We start from the raw sequence: 19,737 nt of genomic DNA on the forward strand, positions 1-19,737 counted from the left end.
AGCCCGATGCGGACACTGCTAAGTGTACTATCACATTAAATCTTCAAGGCAGTGCCCCAACCACATATGCACAGGTGCCTTCCTGCCTGACACTCAAGCGTGGGATCAGCAGTATAGTACAAAAGCTAAGAAGACCGCTCCCAGGGGAGGCAGGAGGGATTGAGAACTCAAAGAACACCTGCTTTGGGGAAGGGAAAGGAAATGGAACAATACACTGCCTTTCTGTGTTTTTTGCAACTACATTCATAGCAGTTTACATAGTATATACAGGTACTTATTTGTACTTGGGCAATGGAGGGTTAAGTGACTTGCCCAGAATCATAAGGAGCTGCGGTGGGAATTGAACCCTGTTCCCCAGGATCAAAGTCTGCTGCACTAACCACTAGGCTACTCCTCCACTATACTTACTCCAAGGACAAGCAGGCATTATATTCTGACATGTGGTCCTCAATAGATGCCAGGCTCACAATGTTATTAATTTGCTTGGTAACTGAAGGAGAATGCGAGCCTGGTGGAAAGAAAATGACCATAGGGTGGAGCTGACATTCAAGTAGTAAAATGATTATGCAGGACTGGTTGTCCAAACTGGCTATCCCTCCTGGAATTCTGTTCTAAACAGTAGTGAGTAGTAAAAGTGTGGATAGAAAATCACGTTGCCGCTTTGCAAATGTCTTCTATGGAAGCCGAGTGGAAATGGGCTACTGAAGCAGCCATGGCTCTTACATTACGCTCAATGACACGGCCATGAAGGGTCAGCCCAGCCTGAGCACATGAGTAGGAGATATTGAGGGGCATAATCGAACAGAAACGCCTATCTCCATGGGCGTTTATCTCCGAGAACGGGTCCGTGAAGGGGCGGACCGAATCGTATTTTCGAAAAAACATGGACGTTTATCTTTATTTGAGCTGGGCGTTTTTGTTTTTCAGCGATAATGGAAACCGAAAAAGCCCAGCTCAAAAACGAATAACTCCAAGACATTTATTCATGGGAGGGGCCAGGATTCGTACTGCACCGGTCCACCTCACATGCCAGGACACCAACCGGGCACCCTAGGGGGCACTTTTACAAAAAAAAAAAAAAAAAGGTAAAACAGCTCCCAGGTGCATAGCACCCTTCCCTTGGGTGTTGAGCCCCCAAAATCCCCCTCAAAACCCACTGCCCACAAGTCTACACCATTACTATAGCCCTAAGGGGTGAAGGGGGGCACCTACATGTGGGTACAGTGGGTTTGGGGGGCGGTTTGGAGGGCTCCCATTTACCAGCACAAGTGTAACAGGTGGGGGGGGGGGATGAGCCTGGGTCCACCTGCCTGAAGTCCACTGCTCCAGTGACCTGCATACTGCTGCCAGGGAGGTGGGTATGACATTTGAGGGTGAGAATAAAAAGTTGTGAAACGGCATATTTTGTGGTGGGAGGGGGTTCGTGACCACTGGGGGAGTCAGGGGAGGTCATCCCCGATTCCTTCCAGTGGTCATCTGGTCATTTAGGGCACTTTTTGGGGCCTTATTCGTGGAAAAACAGGGTCCAGGAAAAGTGCCCTAAATTCTCGCTAAAAACGCATATTTTTTTTCCATTATCGGCGAAAGGCGCCCATCTCTGATCGCCCGATAACCACGCCCCAGTTCCGCCTTCACCACGCCTTTGACACGCCCCCATCAACTTTGTCCGCATCCGCGACGGAGTGCAGTTGAAAACGTCCAAATTCGGCTTTTGATTATACCGCTTTATTCATTTTTGGGAGATAAACGTCTATCTCCCGATTTGGGTCACAATATAGGCGTTTTTCTCTTTCGATTATAAGCAGGATAGTCAGCCAACCAAGCGGAGATGGTATATGATCTCATTTTAATATATAGGATACAGGTTGTGTGTCTCTTTATGCATTCACTTTCTGATATCTATTTATTATTTTATATACATGTGTTTAAATTTATTTTAAGTAAAATATAGGTATATTTCAAAAAATTTAAAATTTTTAGATATCTATATATTCCATTTTTCATATCTTTATATTCTATTTTTACACACTATAAATGTATGTAAGTAACTTATTTGTATTTTTATCATTTTTTATTACCTGTGTATTAAATTTTATTTTAGACTCCTGATGCAGGCCTAAAGGCCGAAACACAACGTTGTGTCGAGTCTATATACTTCAATAAACATTTCTACTATTATACATCTTCTCAGACTTTGGTATCCTTGGTCGCTCTCCCACTTTTATTCTATTATGGTGATGGGGATCCCCAATCTGTTAGGGTCAAAGCATACAAAAAGCAGGGAGGACTTCCTATGAGGTTTCGTACAAACCAGATAAAAAGCTAACGCATGCTTGCAGCCCAAGGCTTCCGGAAAAAAAAACAGGAAGCAGAATGGACTGATAATCCAATATATGGTTTGCTAACATAGAGGCTTGAAATGTTCTCCCAAACGAGTCTAACATTCTTGCTTCTCTGCCTATATTCTTTGGAGCTACCTGGACTGTCAAAGGAGACTCCCAGTTTTTGAAAACAGCATCCTTCTTGATCTCGTGTTGTAATTAACTGTATGGCATTGTGTCTGGAGGGAGAGCGATGGCGATGTTTCTTAGGTTTTTCTATGCTGCTGATTCCTCGATGCTCACAGTACCGATGATGACCACGTGGAGATCTTTCATGAGCACAGTACGGACTTCGACACTGAAGCGTCCTGTTGCATGGTCGGTGCACCCGACGTCATTGCGGGGACCCATACAGGTTCTGCGTCTGGTGCTGAATCCCCTGCCATGCTTGATGCCAAAGCAGAACCAAAAAGTCTAGCATGGAGGAGTAGCCTAATGGTTAGTGCGATGGGTTGAGAACCTGAGGAACTGGATTCAATCCCCAGTGCAGCTCCTTGTGACCCTGGGCAAGTCATTTAACCTTCCATTGCCTCAGGTACAGATTGTGAGCCTAACAGGGACAGAAACGTACCTGCAAAAACAGTTTATGTAAACTGCTTTGACTGTATATACAGGAAGGTGGTACATCACATATGGAATAAAGACAGAACATTTTGTTGGGTTCTGCAGACTTAAGAGACTTCTCCTGCATGTGCAGACAGAGGGAACACTGGAAGTCTCAGTGCTCAGGACCCAAACACTGAACACACTAGTTCTGGGGGGTCAGTGCCCCAGATTGTCCTCTTGCACTGAGTACACTTTTTAAAGCCATTCGGCACCCTCGTGGACATGGAGGGGAAGACAGCCAACACGAGGTCAAAAGGGTCAATGTCTCAGGGGAGGCTCAAATACATACACGCCTGAAAAGGGTCGATGCTCCTCGGCCAAGGTCTCTGAGAGCCCTAAGGCTGAAAATTGAAAACGTTGGAGAAAGATATTTTTAAATAAAGGAAAAGGGTAAAAATGAGAGCAACTGAAAGAAAAAATGTCCTGAAAAAGGGAAGGCACCAAAAAAGTAACGCACCGAGAAGAGATTAGAAACCCAACGTCTCTCCATGGAAAACGATAGACCGCTGGTCCTGCCCTCAAACGTCAGGCAGGAAGGCACCTGTGTATGCGCGATGAGGGCACTGTCTTAAATATTTAGGGCCCTGTTTACTAAGCCGCATTATAGGCGCGTTAGCGTTTTTTTTTTAATTGAAAGAAGTCTTTATTCAAGTATGGGAAAACAAACAAAGGGTTAACAATTAAGCAGCTGTTAACATGTTACAGAGTCTTATTAGCAACGATTTTTAAACTTGTAACATCCAAGAGTTATCAATAATAAACTCCCACCACAGATGGAACATCTACTATAATAAAACTCACCCTCAACGTTCTGAGGACACTGACGTCAGTGAAGCCAAGCTCTGACTTCCTTCAAAAAGGTTCGAAGGTTCGTGGTGGTGAAGCCACCAAAATCGCTCTGGGCCCCGCCCTCGAGGGCGGAGCAATGGCAGAACAACGAAGGGGTTGGCAGGGAGGGAGGCAGGCAGGCGGGGGGGGGGGGGGGGAAATCGCTTCGGGCCCTGCCCTCGCATCTAACCTCATGACGTTGGGGGCGGAGCAATGCCAGAACAACGAAGGGGTTGGCCAGGGAGGGAGGTGGGTGTTGGCGACGAAAACCTTGCTAGCTCCCATTTCATTTGCTCTGAAACGGGCTTCTTTTACTAGTTTTATAATAAACTTCAATGTTTTTAAGATTTTGTACACCTCCCCCCCCCCCCCCCCCCCCACTAAAACAAGGAAGAAAGAGATTAGATTAAATACGGGGGAAAAAAACCTCCCGCCTCTTCATCCATCACTAATCCTCAACACGAACAGTTAGAAATAAATGGGATCCAAATAGCTTCCCATTTAGATGTCATTTTACAACGCTTTGCCCAGAGCCTCTCCATTTCGCATATATACCATCATTTATTAAGCCACTTGACAATTGAAGGCAAGAAGCGGTTAAAATAACCCTGGCCGCCAACATAGCTTGACGGGCCAATAAAGACTGTGAGGTAGTTAAGCCAGGTGGCTTCTTAGAAAAAAGAAAAAATTCAGGGACCACTTTATTGGCTTGGAGAGCCACATCTGGAGTCTAGACTGAACCGACTTCCAAAAAGCACAAATTTTAACACAAGTCCACCACAGATGTCCCATGGTACCTTCCTGCCCACATCCTCACCAACACAATGAAGATACCTGTGGGAATATATGATGGAGGCGAGCAGGGATTAAATACCATCTATACAGGACGTTTAATGCATTTTCTTTAAAAGGTATGGAGATAGAGACCCTTGACAAATCACGTCCCATTGATGTCCAATCCTCTTCACCAAAAGTCACCCCCAACTCCTGATGCCAGCGCTCTCGGTAGTCAACAGGGGCCTGAACCCGCTGCCGCTGAAAGGAGTACAAACAAGAGATCAAACCCCTCGTCCCTTTAGAGTCTTCACACAGGTCAGCCAGGAAATCTTCGTGCAAGACTTTTGCCCTAATCTCCTTTGTAGAAAGAAAGTGCTTAACTTGTGTATAGGCGAAAATATCCTTAGGAGAAATTGCATAATTTTCGGTCAACTTTTGAAATGAAATGAGTGTACCCTCATCAAAAAATTGGCCCCAAGACTCCAGTCCCACCGCTAGCCATTGCGTAGAAGTCCCAAGTTCCAAGCCTGGAAGGATGAGAGGATTATTAGTTAGTGGAGTAAGCTTGGAAAATATCAAATCTTGTTTAACAAACAGGCTACCCCAATAGTGAAAAGTAGTCAATATTGAAGGGCAACTCTCCTTGGCCAGCAATCTGTACCTCCTAGGAAGCCATATCAGCAATCGCAGCTGAATCGCACCAACCGAAGCCTGTTCCAAGCCAATCCATCTTTTATGGGGGGTGCATGGTACCACTAAATGGCCACCCGCGCTTGAGCGGCTTTATAATACTAGTAAACAATCGGAACCCCTAGCCCTCCCTCTTTTTGGTCTCTGTATAGCAACGTTCTGGAAAGGCGCAGCTTTTTGTTGGCCCAGATGAAACGCTGGAAACGGTTCTGAATGCCCAGCAGAAAGGAGCGAGTCAGGCGTAAAGGGAGGACTTGAAAGAGATACATCAAACGGGGCAATATATTCATTTTCAATGTAGCAATCCTGCCAAACCACGATAACTCCAAGGGACCCCACTTCTCCAGATCTTTATATATATCTTTCAAAAGGGGAGGATAATGAGCTGAAAATAAATCAGAAAATTTACTAGTAAGAGTAATCCCTAAGTATTTGATGCCTCGGTTCACCCAACGAAATGGAAAACATTTTTGTATGGACTCTAGAATCGGGTTAGGAATACCTACTGCCATGGTCTTGGATTTAGACATATTGAGTTTAAAACCAGATACAGAGGAATATTCCTCTAAAAGCTGAATCAAGTTAGGCATAGAGATTAAAGGTTTAGTTAGAAAAAGCAATATATCATCCGCAAACATTGCCAGCCACCCAAAGCCCTGAAAATATCAGGGTTTGCCCGTAAGGCTCCATGACCAGAGCAAATAGCATAGGCGAAAGGGGAAACATAGGAGAGTTACCTCCATTAATACGAACACAAGCCTTGGGAGAGTTATAAAGAGCTTCAATCCAGCCTCTAAATCCCCGTCCAATCCCCATCCTCTCCATTACACTAATCATAAAAGGCCAATGAACTACTACTACTACTATTTATCATTTCTATAGCGCTACAAGGCATACGCAGCGCTGTATACCATACACAAAAGACAGTCCCTGCTCAAATAGCTTACAATCTAGATAAGACAGGTAAACAGACAGAACAATTAAGGGTAAGGGAATAAAGAGGTTAAAGGACAGGGCAAGTGAATAGTGGTTAGGAGTCAAAAGCAGTGGTAAAGAGTTTGGACTTGAAAATGGCCAAAGACGGGGCTAGACAGACAGGCTCAGAAAGTCTATTCCAGGCGTGAGGTGCAGCAAGACAAAAGGAACAGAGTCTAGAATTAGCAGTAGAGGAGAAGGGGACGGATAAGAGAGATTTATCTACAGAACGGAGTACCCGAGGGGGGGCGTAGGGCAGTGGCATACCAAGGGGGGGGGCGGGGGGGGCGGTCCGCCCCGGGTGCCAGTGGGTGGGGGGTGCTCCGCCGCTCCCGCCGCCTCCCGTGGCCGTTCCCTCGGTGCCGCACATTAAAAAAAAACGGCGAAGCAGCGTCGCAGGCAGCGCCTCGTGCCCTGCTTGTAAAAGAAAAAAAAAATCAAATCTCCTTCCTTCTCCTCCTCGTCTTGACGTCGTCTCGGGCCTTCCAATCAATTTGATTGGAAGGCCCGAGTCGACGTCAAGACGAGGAGGAGAAGGAAGGAGATTTGATTTTTTTTTTTTTTTACAAGCAGGGCACGAGGCGCTGCCTGCGACGCTGCTTCACCGGTGGGGAAGGAGAGGGGCGAAAGGGACTCGGGTGGGGGTGTTCAGAGGGGAGAAGGGGACTGGGGTGGGGGTCTCAGAGGGGAGAAGGGAAGGGGAGGGGAGAAGGGGACTGGGGTGGGGGTGTTCAGAGGGGAGAAGGGGACTGGGGTGGGGGTCTCAGACAGGGGAGGGGGAGAGGAGAAGAGGACTGGGGTGGGGATCTCAGACAGGGGAGGGGGAGAGGAGAAGGGGACTGGGGTGGGGATCTCAGACAGGGGAGGGGAGAAGGGGACTGTGGTGGGGGTCTCAGACAGGAGAAGGAGGGGAGAAGGGGACTGGGGTGGGGGTGTTCAGAGGGGAGAAGGGGGCTGGAACTGGTGGCTGAAAAAAGGGGCAGAGAGAGAGGGGACAGGTCCTAGATGGAAGGGGGAGCGAGAGGGAGGGCAGACCCTGGATGGATGGGAGAGGGAGGGCAAATGGTGGATTGAAGGGGCAGAGAGAAAGGGCAGGCAGTGGATGGAAGGGACGGCAGAGAGGGCTGACACTGGATGGCAGAGAGAGAGAGAGAGAGTGAAGACAGATGCTGGATGGAAGGAAGACGGTGAAAAGAAGATGAGAAAAGCAGAAACCAGAGACAACAAACTGTAAATAAAATATATTTTTTTATTTTTTTTGCTTTAGGATAAAGTATTGTAGATATGTTAAATGTTTATAATAGAACATGTAAATAAGGTAATCTTTTTATTGGACTAATTTTAATACATGTTGACTAACTTTCGGAGCACAAAACCCCCTTCCTCAGGTCAGGATAGGATACTGTAACAGCACTATACTGTACTGACCCGAGGACGGAGGTTTTGGCCTCTGAAAGCTAAATGTATTAGTCCAATAAAATGGTATTATTTTACTTTCTATATTTGTTTTATTTCTATTTGTTAATTTGTAAAGTGGTGATTGGTACTTGTTAGTTTTTTCAAATTTACATCTGCTGTCTTTATATTTTGCACAGTACTAGGGGACAGTTTCTGTTTCTGTGGTGTTGCATTGTATGCAGAGTCTGGCATTGGGGGTTCAGTTTAATTTTTGTCTAAATAGAAAGTTTATGATTACTTATTCTATAGTGGATTAGGGTGTATCTGTGTTTGTGAAAAAGACATGGCTTTCAGTTGGCATTGACTGTGCAGGATCTACGATCTGTACTATTCTGTCTGGTTTCATTTTACAATAGGTGAATTGATGTTCTAGTGCTCACTGTAGTGTTTAAGATGCTTTCCTTTTCCTTGTGTGACTCCTAGAAATGACTGCTTATGGTATGGTAGAATTGCTCTATAGGTCCTGAGTGTTTTGTATTCTCGGTATGCCTAGTACTGGATTTGGGGGGGGGGGGGGGGGGTGTTAAAAAATGACCGGCCCCGGGTGTCAACTACCCTAGGTACGCCACTGGCGTAGGGAGAGGCAAGAGTAGAGAGGTACTGGGCAGTGGCACAGTGAATACACATAGGTCAATAAGAGAAGCTTGAACTGAATACGGAAACGGATAGGGAGCCAATGAAGTGATTTAAGGAAGGGGCTAATGTGAGCATAGCTTGCCTTTGAGAAACAAACCCAACCTGATCAGGATGTACCAGGTCAGGGAGTACTTTAGCCAAGCGATTCGCTAGGGCCTTTGCTATAATTTTAACATCAGAGTTAAGAATGGAGATGGGGCAATAGGAGGCACATTTCACCTTGTCCTTACCTGGCTTAGGTATTACAGCTATCCAAGCCTCCATCATTGTTGGAGGAAGAGCTTGTCCGTCCTGCACACCATTAAGGATCTCAGCTAAGAAAGGAGCCAACTCTCCCATGAATACTTTATAAAAATCGTTCAACAGGCCATCCAGTCCAGGAGCCTTTCCAGTTGGCAAATCTTTGATAACGGAGATAATTTCCTCTACCTTAACCCTACCATCCAACAAGGAATGCTGCTCATCTGACAAAGCAGGTAGGCTTTGGGAGGAAAGAAAGGCCGCTATAGCGTCACTTTGAATACTAGAATCTGTCGAGTATAAAGATTCATAAAAGGACTGAAAACGCTTATGGATTAAAGAAGACTGGGTCAACACCTTATTCTTAGCATCTCCAATCCGCAGAATGGTTCGGTCAAGCTGCTGCTGCCTCAATCGGAAAGCCAACGAACGACCCTGTTTATTCAGAGTAAAACACTGATGTAGCTGCTGTTGACCTCTTACAAACTGTAATTGTTCTGAGTATATATTATCCAGCTTAAGGCGAAGCGCTTGGATTTTCCTCAAAATAGATACAGAGTGCGAAGTTTTATGTTGGATCTCCAAACAAGATAACTGTGACATGCACGTATTTACCTCTTTCCGCAGAGCCCTAGCCTGAGTACAGGCCTGTTTTAGAAAAAAAACCCTCGTTACAGCCTTCAGAGCATCCCAAACAATCCCCATTGAAGGACCGGAATTCAGGTTGATATCAAGGTATTCCTTTAGAAGATATGCCGCTAACAGCTTCTCGTCTCTTAATAAAGAGACATTTAGAGTCCACCTAGTGTTCTTATCAGCCTCTCAAAGAGAGGAAAGATGGAGCCAAGTTGAGGAATGATCCGAGATAGTAATAGATCCAATACCCGAGGAATTTTCACCCTGGGCCAAGGCAATGTCAAGAAGAAGAAGATCAATCCGAGAATAAGAGCCATGCAAGTGCGAACAGAAAGAGTAATCTCTCTCTCTGGGATGTTGCAAACGCTACACATCAAACACAGCCAAAGTTCGAGCTAGTGCCGCCAGAGCCTTCGAGTTTTTAACGTCCATCCGCGAAACGGCACCTGACTTATCCATGGCTGGGTCAAACGTAGAGTTGAAATCACCACCCAGAACCATCTTATCAAATGGGTCAGCCTGTACCACCCTTCCAAGCTGAGTGTAAAAGTCTGCCTGAGAATCATTGGGTGCGTACACTGCTACTAAAGAAAAATCTAAGTTATTCAAAGAAACATGTAAAATCAAAAAACGACCCCTAGGGTCACGCTTAACTTTGTGCACCTGAACCGGCAAAGAAGAGTGAAGCAAGATCGCAACCCCCCTTTTCTTCAAGGCACTAGCATCGGATGCACAAAAAACATTAGGGTACTGTTGATGAGTTAGAAATTTTTCGTGGTCCCGTCTAAAGTGGGTCTCCTGCAGAAATACCACCTGAGGAGTATGTAACAGCAACTCCTTGAATAGCTTTTGACGCTTTTGAGGAGAATTGAGACCTTTGACATTATAGGTCAAAAACTTAAGATCAACAGTCATTTACAGCACGAATGACACAATGAGAGGCACAGTCAAAGCATAGGACCATAGCATTACCTAACATCTGGTATGTGAGGAAAAGCAAGAGAGAGAGTAAAAAAAGGGGGGAAACCAAAATAAACTCCCTCCAAACCCTCCCTCCTATTCCAAGGACCCCCCCCCCCCCCCCCCACACTCCAACCATTCAGGTCTCCTTACTTTACACATCAACCCACCGTCCCTCCCCCCATATCCATTCACCCCAGATCCCCAGATAGGGACTGAACCCCCCCCCCCCCCCTTAACTAGGAAATCAGAAAAATAAACCCACCAACCCGATATACCACTCAAGCCCCAATCCTCCCACACATCCCAACTACTCCTGTTACATACATCCCCCTCGATACATCTCACAAAAATACAACCCTCATTCCCTTATCCCCCCTACATCTTTTCCCAATCCCCCCTAAAGATGGTAGAGCAAATTTAACGAGTATAATTTACATCACATCTATACAGCATTATGGATCAAAGACACAAAGAAAGTCCAATATTGCTGCAGCCATTCCTCTCAGGTGGCTTTCGAAGGGGTCTTAGATTTATTAGTGACCCATTGCTGGAGCTTGGCCCGAGCTGTAGGAGCAATATCCACCGGTGGGTGTTCAGCAGCCACTAGGCCTTCATCATATAGAATCTTCCAGATTTCTGATAGAAGTCTGAGCCGATGCAGCTTTCCCCCAACTGTGAAGCAGAGAGCAAAGGGAAAAGACCAGCGATACGGGATTTTATTCGCTATTAATATGTCTAAGGCTGGTTTCATCGCACAACGTTTAGCCAGAGTCTCGTTGTAATCTACACGTGAGACCTGCCAGGCTTGCTGCATCACTTGATCTTTAATGGCATATGATGAGAAACAAGCCACAATGTCCCTGGGCTTATTGTCAGTTCTCTTCCCCAGGGCTCTATGTGCTCTCTCCACCGCGGAAACCTCTGACCCCAGCAGCTTTCCGCAGAGTAGTTTTACAACCGTAGCCGCGTCTTCTCTGTCACCTGTTACGGGAACTCCACGAAAACGGAGGTTGTTCCTTCTCCCCCAGTTCTCCTGGTTGTCCACCTTATATTGCAGCTCGTCCAGGTATTCGAAAAGCTTTGAAATCTTTGAGACAGCACCATTCAGCTGCTCAGTTTGCTCATCGGCCCGAGTCTCTAAGTTCTCCACATGCTCTCCCAACTCACGGAGGTCCACACTCAAAACATCCATCCGGTCGAGAATCTCCTCCTTAGAGGATTTAATCTCCTCTCTAATCACCTTTAGGCATTTTACAAATTCTTTTGAAATGCCCCGTTTCGCCGAAGTGCTGCCTAATTCAGCCGTGGACAGAGTCGAGTCCGAGCCGGATTGGGAGGCGCGGGCCGAGGCGAGCACATGGCGATTCGCGGCCTTACTGGCTTGCTGCGCTGACTGTCGTTTGCTCTCTTTCTGGACCGAGGACATCGTTTCCAGCTGATCAAAATTGATCACCATAAAGCCAGCACTATTCTGAAGTAGCAGGTAAGGATCGGGGGGATGTTTAGACGCACTTTATCACTAATGAAAAGCAGGGACGTGACGAAGCTCCGAACCTAAGCAGCCATCAGCGTTCGTGACGCCACTTCCCTCCCCTCGGCCTGTTAGCGTTTTTAACACACATTAATCGTGTACGCACCTACAATATCCCTATAGGTGCCTACACGGTTAGCGCGCATTAATTGTAGGCACGTTTAAAACGCTAACGCACCTTAGTAAACATGACCCTTAAAGTGATAGTACACTTGGCAGGGTCTGCACCGGGCTCTGTGGATGACATCACCCACATGTGAGAATATAATGCCTGCTTGTCCTCGGAGAATAATTAATATGCCTGCTTCTTGAGAAGAGTTTTGTTGCTGTTATTAAGATAAAACCAGAATTAGACTTGGGTTTTTTTGGTATGGTGACTTCTACAGTTCTATTCCCTACCCATTGTGTGAGGAAGACGTCTGTGAATACAGAATATATGTTTGCATCAGGGGCGAAGCCAGACATCGTGGTGGGAGGGGGGCAGGGCCACAGCCTGAGGCGGGGGGACACATTTTAGTCTGCTGCCCTGCTGCCGCCCCCCCCCCAGCTGCCCTGCCACGCCCCCGCCGCTCCCCACCCACTGCTGCAGCAAAGTACCTCGGCTGGTAGGGGTAGGGTGGCCTAGTGGTTAGGGTGGTGGACTTTGGTCCTGGGGAACTGAGGAACTGAGTTCGATTCCCACTTCAGGCACAGGCAGCTCCTTGTGACTCTGGGCAAGTCACTTAACCCTCCATTGCCCATGTAAGCCGCATTGATACTATTGGAGATTCTACATGGAATGTTGCTACTATTGGAGATTCTACATGGAACGTTGCTATTCCACTAGTAACATTCCATGTAGAAGGCTGCACGGCCACATTGGTGATCTGCAGGGGCCGACTAGTGGAATAGCAACATTCCATGTAGAATCTCAAATAGTAGCAACAGTGGAGGAGTGGCCTAGTGGTTAGGGTGGTGGACTTTGGTCCTGGGGAACTGAGGAACTGAGTTCGATTCCCACTTCAGGCACAGGCAGCTCCTTGTGACTCTGGGCAAGTCACTTAACCCTCCATTGCCCCATGTAAGCCGCATTAATACTATTGGAGATTCTACATGGAATGTTGCTACTATTGGAGATTCTGCATGGAATGTTGCTATTCCACTAGCAACATTCCATGTAGAAGGCTGCGCAGGCTTCTGTTTCTGTGAGTCTGACGTCCTGTCAGACTCGCAGAAGCCTGCGCGGCCATATTGGTGATCTGCAAGGGCCGATTTCTACATGGAATGTTGCTAGTGGAATAGCAACATTCCATGCAGAATCTCAAATAGTAGCAACAGTGGAGGAGTGGCCTAGTGGTTAGAGTGGTGGACTTTGGTCCTGGGGAACTGAGGAACTGAGTTCGATTCCCACTTCAGGCACAGGCAGCTCCTTGTGACTCTGGGCAAGTCACTTAACCCTCCATTGCCTGCCGCATTGAGCCTGCCATGAGTGGGAAAGCGCGGGGTACAAATGTAACAAAAATAAATTAAAAAATAAAATATGTCCAGATTTCCCCGGATATTTCCTCTTTTTGAGGACATGTCCGGGGCATCCAGGCGGGTTGTGCCCGCCCGCCCCTTTGTCCAGATTTCAGGACAAACGGGTGTGCGGGCAGGTGAGCGGCGCCATGGGTCTCCCCTCCCCTCCCCTTACTTACTATCTGCCCTGGTGGTCTAGTGGCCTCTTCGGGGCAGGACCGAGACGGAGAAGGATGCAGGGCAAGGCAGCGCTCTGGGCAGGAAAGAGGGGGCTCTTTCCTGCCCTGAAGAGGTCACTAGACCACCAGGGCAGTAGATAGTAAGTAAGTGGAGGGGAGGGGAATATGTGACAAGGGGAAGGGGAGGTGACGAGGGGGGCAGGGAAGGGGAATATGTGATAAGGGGGAGGGGAGGTGACGGGGGCAGGGGAGGGGTATATGTGACCCAGGGGAAGGGGAATATGTGACAGGGGGCAGGGCGTAGGCGGTACAGGGGCGGGACATGTGTCTTCTTTTTAAGAGGACAAAATATGGTAACCCTAGGTAGGGGTCCCCAACCCCTGGCAACTGAAGCCTTCTCCAGTGCCGCCTGCCCTGCTCTCTCTTCCTCCTCACATCCTGCACGTTCCTTTAAGTGAAATTGAGCATGCTCAGTTTCACTAAAAGGAGAGTGCAGGACAGGCAACGCGGCGGCGCCGGAGACCGGTGCTGGACGAGGCTTCAGCTGACAGGGGTTGGGGACTCCCGCAAGCAAAACCAGGGGCCCAGAAGAAATTTGGGGGACGCCACTGGTTTGCCTTTACCGTCGTGATGGTGCATATATATATATATAAGTTCCAAGCTATATAATTTATAAACAATTTTTATTGAGTATAACTGACACTGACAAAGTTCTCATTTCTTTTTCTAGTAGCCTGGGAATATAAGTTGTTTTCTTTCTTTCTTGGGGGAAGTTCCTGACCAGTGTTCTCAATGAGGAGACCTCCTCACCCTCCCCCCTGAGTAGACGTTTAAGGGGACCTTCTCTTTTGGGTGCCTTGGGGAGGGGAGGAAGGAACATTTTCATTCCCTGCCTTAAGCAGCAGGCTGTCCTGAGCCTCCCCTCAGGGTAAATGCTGCCAGGGGAAGGTCCAAGAGGAGAAATGCTATGCCTGAGGAGGGTGACCTAAAAAGTACTGCCTGTGGAGAAGGGGCTTACAAAAGGTTTGGTTGTGGATGGACCTGCTTGGGGTGGGGTGGAAGGAGAAAAGAAACACTGCTTGGGTGGGTTAAGGGGGGATGGGAAGAATGCTGTCTGTTTAATTCTATTCATTGACCAGGGGCATCCAAGGGAGATCTTGCATTTGATCTCGCCAGGGTCCCCATGCTCTACTCTTAAATCTCTACCTATAAGTACATAAGTATTGCCACACAGGGACAGACCAAAGGTCCATCAAGCCCAGTATTCTGTTTCCAATAGGGGCCAATCCAGGCTTTAGGCTTTTTAATACTCTACCTTTTAGTTTAAAGTGCATTATCTGGCATTTCAGAGTCAAGTGGCCAATGGCTAGCAAATATGACAACTTTGTGAAATTTCGTTTGGTGTGTTCTGAGGATCAAGCAAGCTTAAAAGTATGCCCCAAAATGAAAAAAGGTTGAGAAGCACTGGACTGGTGAACTCATAACTGCCTTCGAATATCGCTCTGACAGAGCATAATTCTTCATTCACATGGAACATTCCAGACCAGCCACTAAAACTCCCCTTCAAATGGGTACAAAGCAGAAGTAGAAGGTCTCACGTTACAGCTCAGCGTATCAAAAAAAGATTGTATTCAAATTCTGGTGTCATATCAACGACGGGAACATAAATCCCTCCACTGCTCGGCACTGGTAGTTATTTCAGAAGCCCTACATGTGTTTTAGATGTGCATAAACTGGCATTTAGATATCTCATGTTACATATACCCAGCGCACTTTTTCTAGTGAAAAAGGTGCCAGTACTCAAATGCTAGGCCACCCTTCAGGGGTGGGGGTAATCACTGAGGGACCCTCCCCACAATAGCCAGGCCCCCTGCAACCAGTCACAGAACCTATGACAAGGCAGAATTGGTGTGTAGAGCCTGAGCTCTTTCATTAAAACTTGGGGTCCATGGGTCAATTTTAGCAGCCAATGGAAAAGGTGCCGGTACTCAGTACCCCCAAGTACCCCCTCAAAAAAAGCCCTGTATATACCTCTAAATCCCAATTTTACAAAACTGGGGATATACACTTCAATTTCAGAAACGTGCATATGGCCAAGGGGGCATGGTCTGGGCAGAACTAGAGCAGGCCAAATTAATAGATGCATATTCCCTATTTCAGAAGGATTTCTACCTGCTGTTTCTCCACTTTACCCCAGGATTATTCAGGCCCAGTCTTTGATTTTTCTCTCTCAGTTTTGACAAATGCATATTTCTTTTCTTTTTGTATATAGAGTTCAGGAGGAAAATTATTTTATTTACAAAAATGTATGATCCACCCATTCAAAAAAACTGAGCAGAGTACATTAAGACAAACATAATCAAATCACATAAAACCCCATCAATACATTCAATAAACATAAACAGAGCTTTGATCTTGATCTGGGAGCCCAACAACCCCCCTCCTTCAGAAAAAAACTCTCTGACATAGCAAAGCCTTTATCAGTTTCTTAAATACTGCCAAAGATGTCAATTGCCATACAGAAAGAGGCAAAGCATTCTGCAATTGAGGTCCAACAATGGAAAAACTCCGCACACGAACAGCCTGCAGTCGAATACTGCGGACAGAGGGAACAGTCAACAATTCTTGATCCTGTGATCGCAAAGATCTTGTAGGATTTACTTCTGCAACATATCTCGGTTTCTATTTCTCCTCTTTTCACCAGGATTATCCAGAGGTTTTCCTGCTTATCCTTTGTTTTTCTCTGTTAATTTTGGGTTGTGTTTCCCAATGGCAGTCAGCATTGTTTTGAATACTAGCTGTGCAAGCTTTTTATACCCAGGTATTCAGTGCTGAACCTTATCTGCCTTCTGGGACTGGGGTATTTCCGGCCTCTGGGACTTATCCAGGTATTGGCTAACATTCAGACTAGTACCTGGATAAAATTAGGATTGTCTCTTGCTAGCTTAACTTTATTCATGCACTCACTCAGCGGAGATTTTTTTTTTTTGTTACATTTGTACCCCGCGCTTTCCCACTCATGGCAGGCTCAATGCGGCTTACATGGGGCAATGGAGGGTTAAGTGACTTGCCCAGAGTCACAAGGAGCTGCCTGTGCCTGAAGTGGGAATCGAACTCAGTTCCTCAGGACCAAAGTCCACCACCCTAACCACTAGGCCACTCCTCCACTAACCGGATAATTCCTGGCTGAGCCAACTCTGCATGCAGACTGCCCTGACATTAACCAGATAGTGTCGTGGTCGTCACAGCCGATGTTCAGCAGCACTATTCAGTTATGTCCCACTAAACATCAGATCGGGATTTAAGCAGACAGTAGTCAGTTAAATCCCATTTGAATATCTACCCCTTTGCATTTTGCACAACACAATAGTAAATGCAATTTGGTTTCTATTTCTCAAGTATTGCACTCATAGGAGACAATTCTGTGGGTGCCAATGGGTGCTGAGTACCCCCAAAATCCACAGCATACAACTGCAAGGGGTGTGTTGACCTGGGAGGTGCATGGGCAGGTCAGGGGGCGTGGACCTGGGAGGGACACAGGCAAGTCAGGGGTGGGGACCTGGGAGGGGCATGGATGGGTCATGTGGTCCTGGGAAGGGCATTGAGATGGGAGGGGCACAGGCAGGTCAGGGGCAGGGACCTGGGAGGGGCATGGGTGGATCAGGGACGGGGACCTGGAAGGGGCACAGGTAGGTCAGGAGCAGGGACCTGGGAGGGCCATGGATGGGTCATGTGGTCCTGGGAAGGGCATTGAGCTGGGAGGGGCATGGACTGCTCAGGGATGTGGCCCTGGGAGGGGCACAGGCAGGTCAGGGGCGGGGACCTGGGAGGGCAATGGATGGGTCATGTGGTTCTGGGAAGGGCATTGAGCTGGAAGGGGCATGTGCGGCTCAGGGATGTGGCCCTGGGAGGGGCATGGGCAGGTCAAGGGGCATAGAACTGGAACACAGATGGGTGAGGGGTGGGAATCTGGGATGGGCACAGGCAGGTCAGGGGCGGGGACCTGGGAGGGCCATGGATGGGTTGTGAGGACCTGGGAAGGGCACTGAGCTGGGATGGGGCATGGGCGGGTCAGGGATGTGGCCCTGGTAGGGGCACAGGCAGGTCAGGGGCATGCCTAGCACTTATGTGCGCAGGTTACAGCATACTTTCAGTTACATGTGAGCATTTACATCAGCCGCTGTTCTGGCGTCTAATGTTAGGTGCATAACTGCGGCTAATGCTTAGTTTTCTATAATGACAATTATGTGCGTAATTATTGATAGAGAATTATCCCCATACAGCTAATTTAAAAGTTCTGTTTCGTTCTGCTAAATAGCAGTGGAGGCAGTCACCTTTTACCCAGTGACTTCACAGTGGCTCTGAATATACCTATTAATTCACATTCACATGCCGACTGCTGCCCCAGAGTAGCTTAGGTACAGAACCACAAGACGGTCATGTGGTGCTTTTTGAAAAGGGAAATTTGCCAGCTAAACCTCTTACTTTTTCTCTGACTCCCTGATGGCTAATCCAGACCTGTGGAGGGTAATTTCATCACCAGTTGGAGCCTGTTTTTTAGAGATACGTCGGTGACTACGTGTTCTGCTGTAAATGGATGCAGCTGAAGTACACACATAGGGTGCACGTTATAGTTACGTACATACTTCACAACTCCACCCGCACTCCATTCAAACTATGCCCCAATCACGTCACTAGTTTATTTCTATTGAAGCTTCCCCATCAAGCTGCCTGTTCTGTTCCTGACCCAAAGCATGAAATCTTCTTTTAAGCTTCTGGGCTCCTGTGAACTGAAGTACCTGACCTGGAAGGTCTTATTTCGGTGATGGTCACTTCAACACGTTGGACCAGAGAGCTCCAGGCCTTAGTGACTGATCCGCCTTATACAAAAGTTTTCTAATAAGGAGGTTGGTTGAGTAGAGGAGAGGCCTAGTGGTTAGAGCACCAGTCTTGACATCCAGAGTTGGTTGGTTCAAATCTCACTGCTGCTCTGTATGATCTTGGGCAAGTCACTTAACCCTCCATTGCCTCAGGTACAAAAAACTCTGAGCCCTCTAAGGATAGAGAAATGCCTGGTGTACCTGAATGTAACTCACCTTGAGCTACTACCAAAAAATGTGTGAGCAAAATCCAAAATAAATAACAAATTATATCCTAAGATCCTACCTAGAGCAGTGATACTTTTAACCATTTTCATCTCGCAGCACACTTCCAAAGCGTAAAAATGATCAAGGCACACCACTGGAACTTAACACACACCCGCTCATCCTCACTAAGATCCATTCCATCTCCACAAGTAATCTCCTCCATCCCCACCTTATCTGTAACCTTCATAAGTAGTTATTTCATTTAATTTTGCTACTGAAATAAATTAGGCTCTCGCAGAGACCCATTTACAAAGTATGTACTCTGCGCAATTAATATTTCCAAATTAATAAAGTGTCTTTGATTATTTGTAGTACAAATGATAAACGATAGCAAAGGCACTTTATTAATTTGGAAATATTAATTGCGAAGAGTACATACTTTGTAAATGGGTCTCTGCCAGAGTTTCTAATGCTATTTTGTACATGTAAAGATTCAACCTAATTCGCCCTGAAGAATAACGTTGCTTTCCTTTGAACCACATATTTAATTTGTGTTCACTCTAGTTGACTGCATTTTTCACTACATCAAAATGTAGAAATATTCGTGCAAGCAAGGCAACCTGTAGCCAGGGGTTCTCACTTGCAAGGACTTTATAAAGGGTGAAAGGTCATGCATGGATTTGATATACTGCCTTCCTATGTTTTTATTTTTGTTACATTTGTACCCCACGCTTTCCCACTCATGGCAGGCTCAATGCGGCAGGCAATGGAGGGTTAAGTGACTTGCCCAGAGTCACAAGGAGCTGCCTGTGCCGGGAATCAAACTCAGTTCCTCAGGACCAAAGTCCACCACCCTAACCACTAGGCCACTCCTCCACTACCAAAGCGGTTTACATCTGCTAAAGGCAGGTACTTTCTCTGTCCCTACTGGACTCAAAATCTAAGTTTTGTACCTGGGGCAATGGAGGGTGAAGTGATTTGCCCAGAGTCACCAGGAGCTGCAGTGGGAACGGAACCCAGTTCACCAGGTTCTCAGCCCATCACACTAACCATTAGGCTACTCCTCCAATCTGTTCTTTTTTGTTTTCAGATAAAACAAAATGGTTTACCTGTGACCAGTGTTCTGTATGTTCAGCGGGATATAATTTCACACCTTCCTGGTAAGTTTCTTCTACTGGTAAGCAGTACACAAAATAGAGGGGGTCATGCGTGATGACACATCGTGGGAAGTACTACAAATTCATGGTCTGCAT

The 19,737-nt window shown here is 46.8% G+C and overlaps 2 protein-coding genes across 2 annotated transcripts in view; one reads left to right on the top strand and one right to left on the bottom strand.

The window, feature by feature from the left end:
- Positions 1–19,737, top strand: part of LOC115460045 (zinc finger protein 665-like) — a 160,791-nt gene that overhangs the window by 81,276 nt on the left and 59,778 nt on the right. The gene's annotated exons all lie outside the window — the stretch shown is intronic.
- LOC115463682 (zinc finger protein 420-like) overlaps positions 1–19,737 on the bottom strand; it is a 31,901-nt gene that overhangs the window by 1,565 nt on the left and 10,599 nt on the right. The gene's annotated exons all lie outside the window — the stretch shown is intronic.

Source organism: Microcaecilia unicolor, chromosome 1 (genome assembly GCF_901765095.1).
Source record: "Microcaecilia unicolor chromosome 1, aMicUni1.1, whole genome shotgun sequence".
Taxonomy (NCBI): domain Eukaryota; kingdom Metazoa; phylum Chordata; class Amphibia; order Gymnophiona; family Siphonopidae; genus Microcaecilia; species Microcaecilia unicolor.